The sequence below is a fragment of the Macrobrachium nipponense genome, chromosome 19 (assembly GCF_015104395.2).
Source record: "Macrobrachium nipponense isolate FS-2020 chromosome 19, ASM1510439v2, whole genome shotgun sequence".
In the NCBI taxonomy this organism is placed as follows: domain Eukaryota; kingdom Metazoa; phylum Arthropoda; class Malacostraca; order Decapoda; family Palaemonidae; genus Macrobrachium; species Macrobrachium nipponense.
The window spans coordinates 2907196-2922170 of record NC_061088.1 but is presented as its reverse complement, the minus strand read 5'-3'; the positions used below and the strand labels follow the sequence as shown (position 1 = coordinate 2922170).

The 14975-nt window shown below is 36.6% G+C and overlaps 1 protein-coding gene across 1 annotated transcript in view; it reads right to left on the bottom strand.

Moving 5' to 3' along the window:
- Window positions 1-8642, bottom strand: part of LOC135219117 (dentin sialophosphoprotein-like) — a 20846-nt gene extending 12204 nt beyond the window's left edge. The window contains exon 1 of the mRNA XM_064255570.1: window positions 8559-8642. The gene's annotated coding sequence lies outside the window, so the exon portion shown is untranslated. The remainder of the gene's footprint in view (window positions 1-8558) is intronic.
- Window positions 8643-14975: the final 6333 nt, after the last annotated feature.

Sequence of the window (14975 nt, the reverse complement as noted above, 5' to 3'; positions counted from 1 at the left end):
CAACGTTTTTCCCGAGTGACTTTCAGTATTGCCAATTATAATCCGAGTTTACCGTTGTTTAAGCTTGCGTGATTTTTACAACAATACCTCAGGTGACCTTCCACAGGGGTCAGGGATGTCAGTTCACGACGTAAACACAACGCAGTACTATCTAATAAAAAAAAAATCGTGGTGATGAATTTGTGTGGGACCAGAAACGAACATACATACATACTATATATATAGATTCTATATATATATATATATTATATCTATATATCTATATATATATATTATAAGTATTATTATAATATATATATATAATATATATATATATATATATGTATATCATACGAATTGTGCTTAATCTTCCAGCATTCCTTTGATCCAGTCCCGACTAACCAACCTACGGGCTGCTCTGTGAGCAAAAGCCCGCGCTGGCATAAGGCCAGCTTAATCTCAAACAACAACGACTAACCTACGTCTCAAGATCGATCCCCGGGTGCAAATTACCGAGATGTATATATAGTACTATTATTGCACCATCCCCCGATTTTTTTTTTTTTTTTTTTTGTCATGCCTCTAGGTTAAGTAAGGTTACGTTGGGATAGGTTAGACTAGTTAATAGACATTAGGCCTAACTATTTTGGGCGTGCGAAACATAATGAGTCTATTTTCAAGAAGATTCTATACTTAGTTTTTAAGATATGGCGTCCCACTTTTTCGAGGGAAGGTTCAGAACTCTGTTACAATTCGGGAATATGCCACCCCCCACCCCCACACCCCCAGGGTACACGATAAAGGACCTAGGCCTATTTCCGTAATTATCCATCTTTACTTTAGACCTAAACGGTTAATTATGTCCTTAGTAGCTAGTCGACAGAGGTTGGCTGCAGCAACAGTAGAGAGAGAGAGAGAGAGAGAGAGAGAGAGAGAGAGAGAGAGAGAGAGAGAGAGAGAGAGGCGGTAAGAAGCTAAATATTAGCAGCTATAGCCAAGTGTGTACATAGAGAAAGAAGAAACTGAATTCAACTGATTACAGAATTTAGGCCAAAGGTCATTCAGCGCTGTAACGGAAATTAACAGTGAAAGGGTTTGAAAGGTGTAATAGGAGGAAAACCTCAATGCAGTTGCACTATGAATCATTTATTAGAAGATGGTGGAGAATTAGATGGAAGAAAGAGAATATGAAAGGAGGTACAATAAAAAGAACAAAAGGGGTTGCAGCTAGGGGTCGAAGGCACGCTGCAAAGAAGCTAAAGTACTAACCCCCCTACGGAGAGAGAAGGAAGAGAAAAAAGTCGAATAAAGAACATTAGCATCGTTCACCTCATAGACGAAAATGATGACAGGTAATTCGTATCACGTTTCCGAGTCTTGATTTTATTGTTCTTATATTCCTAAGCCTCAATTTGATCAAGAGTACTGCCAACATGAATCCGGTACTTATGTTAATCACATCATTATCTCGAAATGAGTTCTGGTAATAGCTCTCTCTCTCTCTCTCTCTCTCTCTCTCTCAAATATAAACATTTAAAATACTGAAAGGCATAACAAAAGTAGACAGAACCCTATTTATGTTAAACGATAACCAGACAAGAAATAATGGATGGAAACTAGAACTGAAGAGATACAACACATCCCACTGTGGGAACTTCTTTACATACAAGATAACTGCCACCAGAAGTTGTAAACAGCAACAGTGTGGAAGAGTTTAAAAGAAAGCTAGACAAAATCATTTGGACACTGCATGCACAGTAAAACCTGCTCCTACAGATAAGTGAGCACACGATGTCTCCTCTTAGGATGGACTAACAAGTCTTTGAGACATCCTAATCCTTGTAACTCGTCGTAACTCTCTCTGTTTAATTTCAACGAATGTGAAAAACGCCTTTTAATGTCTCGAGAATTAGTAAATGACTGCAGACACGGCCATCTTAAAAACAAACCAAGTTAGGTCTAACATGGACTATACGTTCCCTGCAGCTTGGCCAACGCATGAATGGGTGACCGTCACTGAATGGTGGCACGAACCGTTAACGCCTAAACTTCCCCTAACAACAGACTTGAGGAGTCTGTTGCCAGCAGCATTGGGTCAGAATGAGGATCGAGAAATGAAGTGAGTGTCAGCTCTAGATCAAACAACGCCAAGCAGTTGCATTGTGACCTAAATGCTCCCGTCATCAATATATGTAAAATGGGATACATTTATTCTCTGACAGGAAATTTTTACTGATTTATATTCAGTCATAACTGGGATATACGATTGAGGGATGGAAGTTCTCATCTTATAAATCTGGGTAAAATGGTGGTATATCGACAAGAGGTTTCGTATGAAAAAATATTGTTGCGTCATAAATGGGAAATAAAGACAGAAAGTTTTCGTTTCTTTTAAATAATGGGATAAATTCATGCATGGACGAACGATTTTGCTAACTGCACTCACTCTTCTCTTACCCATCTTACCTATCAGCTATGTATAAAAAAAAAAAAAAAAAAAAAAAAAAAAAAACGGAGTCAATATCCTGCTCTCTCAGGATTGTAAAAGCGATTTAGACGCAACAGAAGTCCAAAAACCTTCCGAGGGACAGAGACTGACAGAACACGTCACCTGGAGAATGACACTGGTGACCAAGAGGTTCTATTAAGGATGGTCAGCAAATAAGACTTGATGAAGTGAAATGTGCCAGGAATTAATCGGTTCGCCGGCGAGGTGGAGGGATATGGCACGTGACGCTGTGAATGACTGCCTAATTGGGCTTTAGGAGACGCCTGCTTGATTGAAAAAAGGGGGGTAGGGGAGGGCCTCTTTTTTTTTTTTTGTTTTTTTTTACATTTTGGCATGCCTCATACTGGTCAGCTTTGTGAAAATCATCGCCCTCTACAACTTGAGTCCAGAATGTATGTCTTTATCTATGTATATGAATGTATATATACATATCTATATTAAATATATAATATATATGTGCGTGCATAAACGTGTATACACATATATATATGTATATAGTTTATAGGCACAATCAAGTTCTCCTCACATATATAAGGTCTGCTTACAGAATGATTTTCTCGATAGAATACGGACATTGCGAACTGTGGAAAAAGTTCAGAATCTGTCAATCTTATGTTTTCTCATATAGCTTGTAATCATCGACTACTATACTCTGTTCTTTTTTTTCTTTTTTTTTCATCTGTCCACCCGCCAGTGGTGTTTGCGTATGGTAACACTGCGTCCCGGGCTTTAGATAGTTACGCCATGTGTAAGTTTTAGGTAAATAAAAGGATGTCAGGGTGTACATTTGCAACTGGAAATTGTTTTAATAATTTACTGTATGTGAATTACACCGTTAATATTCGAAATAGGATATTGTTATTATTGATAAATGTAAGCTGAATGTAACTATCTAAAGCCCGGGACGCAGTGTTACCATACGCAAACACCACAGGCGGGTGGACAGATGGAAAAAACCGAGTATAGTCCTCTCGACCGACCTGTTGTGTCCATTTCATCAAAGACCCGGCACACCTACACTTGTGGGCAAATCCAGCTTTCAGAAGCTACTAAGATGGTCCTGAGTTTGGACAGATATATTAACCAAAGCTACCGAGACGTAACAAGAAATTGTGGGTGCGATCAAATGAGCAACTTTTTTTTATAAAAGGCTACCGGGGCGTGACAAGAGCTTGGTGGTACGATCAAATGAGCAACTTTCGTATGTACCAATGTTGTTTATTGACGTATGTTTTGTTTTTGTTTTAATATGTAAAAGGCTACCGAGACATGACAAGAACTTGAGGGTGCGATTAAATGAGCAACTTTCGTATGCACCAACGTTATTTATTGAGTATATATATTTCTTTTTAAATAAAAGGCGAGGTCGAAGCAGAATATTCGAAGTTTTGTACCCTCGTATGGAGCACGTGGGACGTAAATGTCAGCTTAGATTGGAAACATTAAACAACTGCAATAAACTTTGGATTTCGAGACGTGACAATCTGCCGGCATCGTTCATCCCTTGGTCGATGACAGATCTTTTTAAACGGCGGGATATGACTTCATATGTATGACACGTATTTCCGTTGTGGGAAAATTATTGTGATGCTGTAAATCGTCGAGAAGTAACGTTGTTGCACACAAAAAATATATATATTCTTGCCCCAATTACTGAAAAAGAAGAAGAAGAAGAATAAAACGCTGGACTAATGCTTGTGTGGAAGGTGTCCTAGAATCTAGAGTTTTGGCATCTCGTACTTTCACCATTTAGAGATATTAAATATTCCGTCTGCAAAGGCAAATTACAACAATTTTAGTGTTTTCTATAAACCCAAACGAATACATTGGCAAGGTCACCTGAATCTACAGCAGCTTTGATGAAACAGTCCTTCAGAATGAAAACCTTATGAAAATGGGTTTTGGTAATGAATGTAGCAGAAAAATGGATTGTGACTGAATAACTAGAGAAAATAAAAATTCTAAGAGGAAGAAAATTCAAGAAGAGAGAATAGTATCTGACAAAGTGAAACCGGGTACCATTCGGGAAATAATTCAACGAATATAATACTTCAGGTTTACATATGCCGCATGGACACCATATTAGACTCAACCGTATAACAGGAAAACTTTCGACCATAGGCCTATTTCATTTCATCTTTCACTGCGAGCTATTTCCCCCTAAAAGAACTATCTGACAGAAGTAGCGAGATTCTAATATACAAAAACTTCTCAGCGATACAAACAGGTTTATAAAAATAAATAAATAAATAAATAAAACGCAACGTCCATATATAATAATCAACCTTCGGAAAACGAAGAGCTGGTTCAGTGACACGGTAGACTGGCAAAAAACGGAACAAAAATGTGGTTAAATTAGAAACGGCAAACACCTTAGAAATGAACGAGAAATACCAGATTCCAGTGGTCGACTGGTGAATGGAATGGAATGGAATATATAGAGTTTAGGCCAAAGGCCAAGCACTGGGACCTATGAGTTCATTCAGCGCTGGAAAAGAAATTGGAAGGTGTAACAGGAGATAAACTTTGCAATTGCACTATGACATAATTGTTAGGGGAGGGTGGATAACAAGATGGAAGAAAGATAATATGAATGGAGGTACGGTAAAATGAATGAAAGGGGCTGCAGCTATGGACCGAAGGGACGCTGCAAAGAACCTTTAGTAACGCCTACAGTGGACCACGTGAGGTACACCGACTGCGCTACACACTCCTACTGTGTCAAATCAGGTGAGACGAATATCAAACAGACTATAGTAGATTCACATCAACTGTGCATCTGATGTCTAGGCCAGTCCCGTACGACGCTCCTGATTGGCAGTTCAAAAGCCAATCACAGGGATGGAAAGTTTCAAGCCCTGTGATTAGCTTATCAACAGCCAATCAGGAGCTTCGTAATGGACTGGCCTAAACATCAGATGCACAGTTGATGTGAATCTACTAAAGTGAGAACTTTAAGTATAACATACAATGAACCATAGTGAGACGAGATTTGGAGTAAGACAATGGCTGAAAAAAGGCTAAATAAAGAGCTATTAAAAAAAAAAAACCAATGGCAATAAAATTTAATTCTGTAAAGAGAAAAAGTTACACAAAAAAACTTCAGTTAAAATACAATGAACAAAACAGGAAATTCCGGTTAAAGATTATTCTTATAATCAATAAAATCAACATTTGATCGATTTGAGGGTGAATTGTTTGCAAAAGCAAGCTTTCAAAAAATAAATAAATAATCAAATAAAGCGTGTTTCCGCTGTTTCCTACCATGAAAATAGAAGTGACGAACTTTACTTTAGCCGCGGCAAACAAGCAGCGAGTTTGAAGGAATTCAACTTATTATTCTTAAAGGCACAACTTAAAGAATGCATTAAAAAAAATACCTAATGAAAGTTCAACAGATCGGATAGAACCCACAAACAGATCGTCAAAAATATATCGAAAAGTACTACATTTTATCAGTAAAACTGTAGATATATAACCTACTCCAAGTTATACGGGCTGCTCCAGGAGCAAGAGCCCGTGCTGGCATAAGGCCAGCTAAATCAAAAACAACAAAACAACTCTAAGTTATGGATACGCTTGATATATGGAAGATTAGTAGCCAAGAAGGACTGTATGCTTGGAGATCCTGAATATAGGTCTAGGCCGGTTCTCAAAACTCAGTCCTAATCTGTTAAATATTTTGTCGAGCGATACACTCGAAGTTGAACCAGTGATACTGAGTATAGGTCCATGGTTCCTCAAGGCTTTTAGTCCTACACTGCTTAAAATTATGACGAGACATACACCTGAAGTAGAACCAATTACACTGAATATAGGTCTAGGGTTCCTCAAGGCTCAGTCCTAATCATTTTAACATTATGACGAGTGATACAACTTAAATCGAACAAGTGAGAAGATAACAATTCGCAGATGATGCAAGCTACGCCTAATGCGTCAACGGTTACATAAAAACGGTGACCGCTACGCATTTGAAGTAGCTTGTGTAGTCAAGTCAAGATGCTTTTGAAAGTTTTTATGAGTGGACACGGTAAAGGAGGGTAATAATTATGACTGATTACGAGGTTTACTCTTTAAAGTCAAGCTCTGGAGCTTATCAGGGTTACTCGGCGCCTCTGAATTTACAATTATTTTAAAATAGTTTTTTTTTTTTTTTTTTTTTTTAATTAGGGGACAAATTTAGGAGCTAAAATAAATACATGGAAGATGGAATGGAATGGAATGTGTAATTTAGGCCAAAGCCCAAGCGTTGCAAATCTTGCACTTTACCAATCAGAAATAATAATCTTGCAACATTAAAACTAGCAGAAATGTAACAGAATCGGGTGATGATTATTTGAGAGAAGACAGCAAAACTGACGAAAGTAAGCGGGTTGCCGAAGGGACGCTGTAGACAGCCCTTGGTAATGTCCATAGCGCACCAAGTGAGGAGCACTGCATGTAAAAATTAGCCCAACCCTGACTTAGGCGCATCATATCAGCCTGCTTAACCGGAGAGTGAATTTTTAAGTAAAGCTAAATGCAGAATTGAGGTTAAAATCTTCAGCAGCGATTTAGAAAAACTCGATATCATTCAAAGGTCGCTTTACCAATTTCACTCTGAACTAAAAATATACCTCCAATTTCGTTACTACAAGTTGAAATTAAAATTTCACCAATCAAATATTGCACGAACAAAATTGTTGGTCTATCCCGTAAAACCAAAAGAGTTGAACAAGAATCCACCCCTATGCAAAGAGACTATCAAAAGGATTGTAGACTATCTAAAAAAAATTATATTCGGGGTGCAAGAAGCCATTGATGTACAGAAAGTAGACTTAGGAAAGCATCATAAAAATAAGAGTATTTACAATATTCGCCTGACTGACACCAAGGATCGGAAAGTTCCAAATTCTACATTTATTCAAGGACATATACACGGATGTATCACAAAAAGAAATTAAAACAGATGGTTGGTCTTACGTTACTCTTAGACTTAATTTTTCACTGCAGTTTGAGATTAAACCCATTTACGCCAACTCTGTCCACTGAATCATTTGATATTCAAGAAGCACTGGAAAGCACAAGGAGCAATGACGCGTTCAGAAAGTGAGTATTTACACTAATTTCATCCAGCACTGATAAAAGAAAATGGTGCAAAAAGATCAAAAGCAATAGTCACAAAAACGTTAGATGCTCTTTGACTTGAACACCAGATGTATTGATGCGAAACTGCGGTAGATTCCAAGCCACCGAAATTTCAGGGAACTAACTGATTAATACAATTCCACCATAAAAAAATATTAGTCTGTTAGTTCCAGGAAATGTTTCTATAAAGAAGAATGGTACAAACACGGCTCAGTAAAAGGATTAGCAAAATCAAAGCAAGCGGCTCGAACCTTAGGCCTATTATATGCGTGTGAGAGGTGCTATTTGCTTAAGTAGGAAAAGAGATAGTGTGATAGAAAACGTGAGAATTTGTTATGTGAGGATTAATGTATATTTGAATAAATTTAACACGATTAATACTAATTCATTTCTAGTTAATGCATGTATGTAGTGGAAAATGGTACTACACGTAATTATAAACTGTAAAACTTACGACGTGCAAGCAAATATTCTGATATGATTAAAATAAAATTGCACATTACTGGGCATGTTGAGAAATAATAATTAACTTTAGACTCTAAACTCACTCTTTACGGTCCTTTGCAAAAAGACTACTTTTAAGACTGTCTTCGACATGTAAATTACATAATTATGAAAGTTAGCTTTTGAACACTGATCAGTTTAAAGTCAGTAATTATGTAAATGCGATTTAATGAGGATAAACAATATGGATGAAAAAGAGGTAAGTTAAGTTGTGTAATTTTGTGTTTTTGTTCCTGTTCTTTTGCCTCACTTTTACAGTAGACTGGCGTGTTGAATGAGAGCTAGATCTCTCAATCAAAAAGAAGAAGACGAAGGAAAGCACTAAATGTTATCAGTCTGAAACCACACTATATACTATTAAGCAAACTCACCACTCCCAAGCCTCTTTGGTTTAACGGAATCCTCCCTCAACACAACGGCAAAATACGACCACACTTACAACAATCCCACTCGAAATGAAATATATACCTGTCTGTATTGCGGTATGGCAAATGGAGCACTGCGGAGCGCACTGTAATAGTCCGTACCCTCGAAGTAAGGAGCGGAACATTGAGCAACGATTACTGGCTGGGTGATATGAATGTATGTATTCGAAGGCACGTTTTGTTGATGTTCCGTTGCATACCTGCCCTCGGAAAAAAAGTATTAGAATTGTAACACCGAGATGCTGGTTTACACCGTTTTCTGTAAACAGTGGACTGACTCGCAAAAACGGGTGGTTTGATTGTGCTTTCATTTTCTGGGAAAATGGCCATTAGCTTCTGTTTATTGTGATGACTGGTATATACATTAATTTGTTTGATAACGCTGCGCTAATTTATAGGAAGAAAACTCGATAGTGTGAGGATTATATGGACGATTCGAACAATTGAAACAAACTACGATTTTGCATACACAGGCACACACAAACATATATATATATATATATATATATATTATATATATATATATATATATAATACTATATATATATGAATAACTTGATCACGAAGTATATAAAACGTGATGCTATGTATAAATAAAGGTTTTTTGCCACGAAGGAAAAAATGAAAGAGCGAGATAGCCAAGTACTTCGGTCCTCTTCGGACCCTTTACTGAGGCAAACTGATTTTACAGAGAACAACATAGTCAAAAGAAAGCTTAATATACAAACTGACACTACAAGATTAGCAAGCAATAAGGGCGATTTTCACTCTACAGAAAGGAGGAGCTGCCTGAGGGAAGCCACACCTTGAAGGATACACGCAGTAAACAAGTGATTCTCCCAGAAAACAGTACATTTTGAAAAAACACGGGAGCATATACAATTTAATATCATGAATTTTTACACAAATTTTCCTCCAAAAAACAAAATATTATTAATGAAAAGACGAAAGAAAATATAAATATACAGTATAGATATATATTATATATATAGTACGAGCAAGAGAAAGAGGGAGAGAAAATATCGAACCAGAGGAGAGAGAGAGAGAGAGACGAGAGAGAGAGAGAGAGAGAAAGAAATAATAACTATATACATGTGGGACTAATTTATTAGTTGTTCATTTATTTTAAGGTCCTTCATAAACATCTTACAAATATATGGGTCCAAATGGTACATTCCCAGACTAAGATTTAGGTTGTTTTTATTAGTGATTTGTATAATTGCCGATTCCAGTAAATTAATGAAAACATAATCATTAGATCTAGCAATTACCGAGGTATCACCCCAATTAATACAATGAGATTTTTCACTCAGATGGATAAACAGTGCATTTGAAGTCTGGGCTGTTCTAACTGAATATATATGCTGCTTAATACGTACACATAAATTTTTACTTGACTGACCAACGTAAAACGATGGGCAATCCTTACTAGGAATTTTGTAAATGATGTTGTTATTTGTTACGGGACTATTCTTAATTAGCATATCTTTAATGGTATTGTTATAAGAGAACACTACATTAACATTAAACTATTTAAATATTGATTTTATGGTTTCAAATCCACGAAAATAAGGTAAGCTAAGTACATTTTTAGGCATTTCTTTTTCATTAATAGCAACACTATAAAACTTTTTGTGAGCTTTTTGATAACATAAATCAATGAAATGAGGTGGGTAGCAGAGATCATTTCCTATCTTTTTTATGTATTCTATTTCTTGGTCCAGATATTGTTGACTCATGACATGCAAAGCGCGTAGGAACATTGAAGAAAAAATTGAAATTTTAAAATTAAAATGGTGGCCAGAATAAAAATGTACATATGTTAAATTATTTGTGGGTTTTCTATAAATACTGAATTTGCATTGGAAAGATTCTCTATGTATTAATACATCTAGGAAAGGGATGACATTGTTATTTTCCATTTCAACAGTGAATTTTATGGATGGCACTAAATTATTCAATTTAGACAGTAAATCATTTACATCGATATTACCAGGTAAGACTACTAAGATATCATCGACATATCGGTACCATTTTAAGGGGATAAGTGTGATATTCGGGAGGTGTTGTCTCTCAAAAAATTCCATATATAAGTTTGAAAGGAGAGGTGATAAAGGATTACCCATGGCCATACCAAATATTTGTTGGTAATATTCTCCATTAAAAAATAAATCTGCAATCATAAATACATAACTTAATTAAGGAAATTATGTGACTAACGGACATAGGCAATTCATGCAGTACAAGTTCATTACTTAAATATTCTAGCACAGAGTCAATAGGGACTTTTGTAAACAAAGAACATACATCAAAACTGACAAAAATATCGCTAGGGTTTAGTACAATGTTATTTAATTTTTCCACAAGATCAAGAGAATTCCGGATGTGTGAATTAGATACAGTTCCTAGTAACGGGGATAACAGTTTAGTAAGATATTTAGATAGTTTATAAGCAATTGATCCTACAGCACTAATAATTGGGCGCATAGGTTTGTTTTCCTTATGAGTTTTGACTAGGCCATATAAATAAGGTAATGAGGGACACTTTACAGTTAACTTACACAAAAGTTCTTTTTTATCTTTAAGAATTTGTGATATTGATATTAAAGTTTTTTATTACTTGGTCCAACGGATTTTTTTGCGAGTTTTTTGTAAGTTATTTCATCCTCTAGTAAAGTTATGCATGCGTGATATGTAGTCAGTTTTGTCAAGAACCACTAAACTATTGGATTTATCAGCCTTGGTAATGTGTAAGCTATTATTCTTCAATTCTTTTAAACTTTTTCTGTAGCGAGCGGGGAAGTTATTTTCATGATAGGCATGCGTAGCACTATATGCCATGCCTTTGATAATGTCTAAATGATTTTGTGGTAGGTCACAGTATTTTTCAAACTTATATAGAGATGTCGCTATTGATAAAGCTGAGGGTTTGTTACAAATGAAGAAAGACAGCCCAAAGCCTAATGCGCACACTGCATTATCACTTATTTGTTTGCTCGATAAATTCACCACACAATCACTTCTAGCATTATTGGTCCAATCACTGTCGTTGATAAGGTTGTTTAATTTTCTGTCTCTCTCTCTCTCTCTGTCTTTCTCTCTCTCTCTGGTTCGATATTTTCTTTCTCTCTTTCTCTGCTCGATATATACATATTTATATTTTCTTTCGTCTTTTCATTAATAATAATTTTTTTGGGGAAAATTTGTGTAAAAATTCATGATATTAAATTGTATATGCTCCTGTGTTTTTCAAAATGTACTGTTTTCTGGGAGAATCACTTGTTTACTGCGTGTATCCTTCAAGGTGTGGCTTCCTCAGGCGACTCCTCCTTTCTGTAGAGTGAAAATTGCCCTTATTGCTAATCTGGTAGTGTTAGTTTGTATATTAAGCTTTCTTTTGACTATGTTGTTCTCTGTAAAATCAGTTTGCCTCAGTAAAGGGTCTGAAGAGGACCGAAAGTACTTGGCTATCTCGCTCATTTTTTCCTTCGTGGCAAAAAACCTTTATATATATATATATATATATATATATATATATATAAATATATATATATATATACATACATACATATATATATATATATATATATATATAATATATATATATATATATATAATTAATCCGATTCTGTAACAAGGGGTGGCTCCAAAGGCAAAAATAGGCCTCACTCCTTATTCAGCAGCTGAATCGTGGATGGAACTACCTTGCAAGAAAACTTTACAACAGTAATTGTACCTTTACTTTACAGAGTGAATTCAATAGCTCATCAAAGCCACTGCACACAGTGCGCCATTCACTTCTGTTTTGCATGTCTTCCAGAGCTTCTTTCCAGCAGTCCTTCTGCTTCATCCATCCAACAATCTCAATTTCTAGGAATTCCTCTCTTTTCTGGTAACACCTACTACAGGCTATACAATCATTTGACCAACGTCTCGTCCGCCATTCTTTCCACATGACCAAACCAATTCAGAATATTCGAGGCCATCTTTTTACCCTTTCAGTTCTTCTTATGTCACGTACACTGTGTATACAATTTACTCTCAAAATCTTCAAGTTTTCTTACATGTTTATTCAACACACGTCACTTCCATAAAGGACATATTGGCTTCTACTGACACCCCAGATCTCTTCTCAGTCTTTTAAACTAACCCTGGGACCTCTTTTCTTATTGACATCTTTTTCCAAATTCCCAGTTTCCATTTCCCCTCTTAATCTTACTCTTGGAAGTTTGTTTGTATGGTGTTTTTACGTTGCATGGAACCAGTGGTTATTCAGCAACAGGGCAAACAGCTTTACGTGACTTCTGGACCACGTCTATCACTAGAAATACTCATCTCTGACTCCTCCATGGAATGCCCGAGAATTGAACTCGCGGCCACCAAGGTGGCAGGCCAAGACCAAACCGATCACGCCACTGAGGCGCTACTCTTGGAAGTAACTCTCATAATAGTTCACTAGTCTCTGGAGCTTAGGATCCCCAATCAGCAAAGTAGCTACCATCTGCAAACATCAGCCATCCTATGATCTCTTCACGACTCACTATCTTTCTCCCAACGTTGATCCTAAATCAGAATTAACACGACCTTGGGACTGACCTGTTTTTATATAAAACCGGCCAGTCTTTCATGTACGTATTCTATCATGCACTTCACTTCCACTATAAAAAGCTTTTAGTAACTCAACAATTTTTCTTATGTACCATACAACGTCAACCACCTCCACACAGCCTCTTTATCAAGTCTGTCATAAGCTTTTTTCAGGTCTGTGTAGTATGTCCGGCCTTTTCCCTTATTTTCAAACTTCTCATATAACTACTTCGTAACTACAACTTGATCTACAATAATGTACACCTTTTCTGGTGTATTAAATAAAGTTATACTGTATACCTCTGCTCTTTACATCTCTTATTACATTTTTACCCATACACAAAAGAACAATTACTCTACTAGCCCATACTTACCAAACTTTTCCCTGATCCAGACTTATCTTACAAATCTTGATCAGCCATTTAATCATACTTCCCCACTGTACCTTACTTGTAATCCCATCAACTCCTGGTGTCTTTTAATTCCTCAGCCAGTAAATGATTGGCATCTTTACATTTTCAAGTTACTCTAGAAACATTTTCAAGGTCAAACTAACCCTTTCCATTCAAGTGTCCTTCTGCTGTATCTACCATCCGTTCTCCATATCTAACAAATAATTGAGCTTCCTCTATACATTTATTTTCCTGTACAACTCGTTTACACAAAAGTTTTTGCTCATAATCACCTCCATAGTATTCTCATTTCTCTTCTCTTTCTCACCCATTATTTTCCTGGCTATCACATCCATCCTCCTGTATGTGATTTGAAATCTTTTCAATGAAATTTAGGATGTCAAGCCAAGCACCATGGCACATCCGGTCATTCAGTGCTTCAGACAGTGGGAAGATGGAGTTGGAGTGGTGAGAGGCAACATAGAGATAAAAAAAAAAGTAAGGGTGGACCTGGAAGAAAACCCCAGTTGCACAAAGAGGTAATCAAGAAGTTGTATAGCAAGGTTGCAGAAAGGAAGTAGGAATGGAGGTAAAGAGGCTAAAAAGTGGATACATAGGACCCAATGTGATGCTGCAAACATTAGCAATGCCCACAGTGCACCATGTGAGGTGCACCGATGTCACTTTACAGGGTACTTATATATTACATCTTATGACCAGCAGTAGTACCTACTATATCCTTAAATTACTTTACTAAACCTCTCATTTCCTCACCCTACCATTATTATTATTTTATTCCCTATCCTCCAATACCAAAATACTCTCACTGTCCTCAAATTCTGCATACTGTGCTCATAGACTCCATTTACCTTTGTCTCTTTAACAATTGCCAGTTTTCCTCCTACTATTTCCTCATCATATGACTTTACCTCCTCATCAAACTCAGTGGTCTTAGTTATATTTACAACCACATACTCACCATCTCTCTCCCTCTCCAACTTAAACTTCTTAACTTTTGCCTCAATTACTGGTAAATGATTATCAGGTATAACTCCCATCAAACTCCTTCCCTTCATTACCTCATCAACTTGTTCTTCCATCCACCATGTACTGAAACATATTTAGCGGTCTTTTCCTTGTCATTTTATCTTTCTCAGGTATTATCTATGAATATCCATCTTTGGATACCTCATAATTAAAGCAAACATGCCCCTCTCCAAACATATTTCCACAAAACTCTCTCCATTTGCATCTACTCTCAAAACTCCACACCCACTACCAATGCCACTTCTTTCTCTGTTGCCTACCTTTACTTTTCAATCATCTGGTACAACCACCATTTCATACTCTCCAAGCTCAGCCATGAACAGATCCAGATTATCCCAACACCACTCTCCTTTTACTTATGGGAGAGCTTCCAAGACAAGACAGCCATCATAGGATGCCAAACAA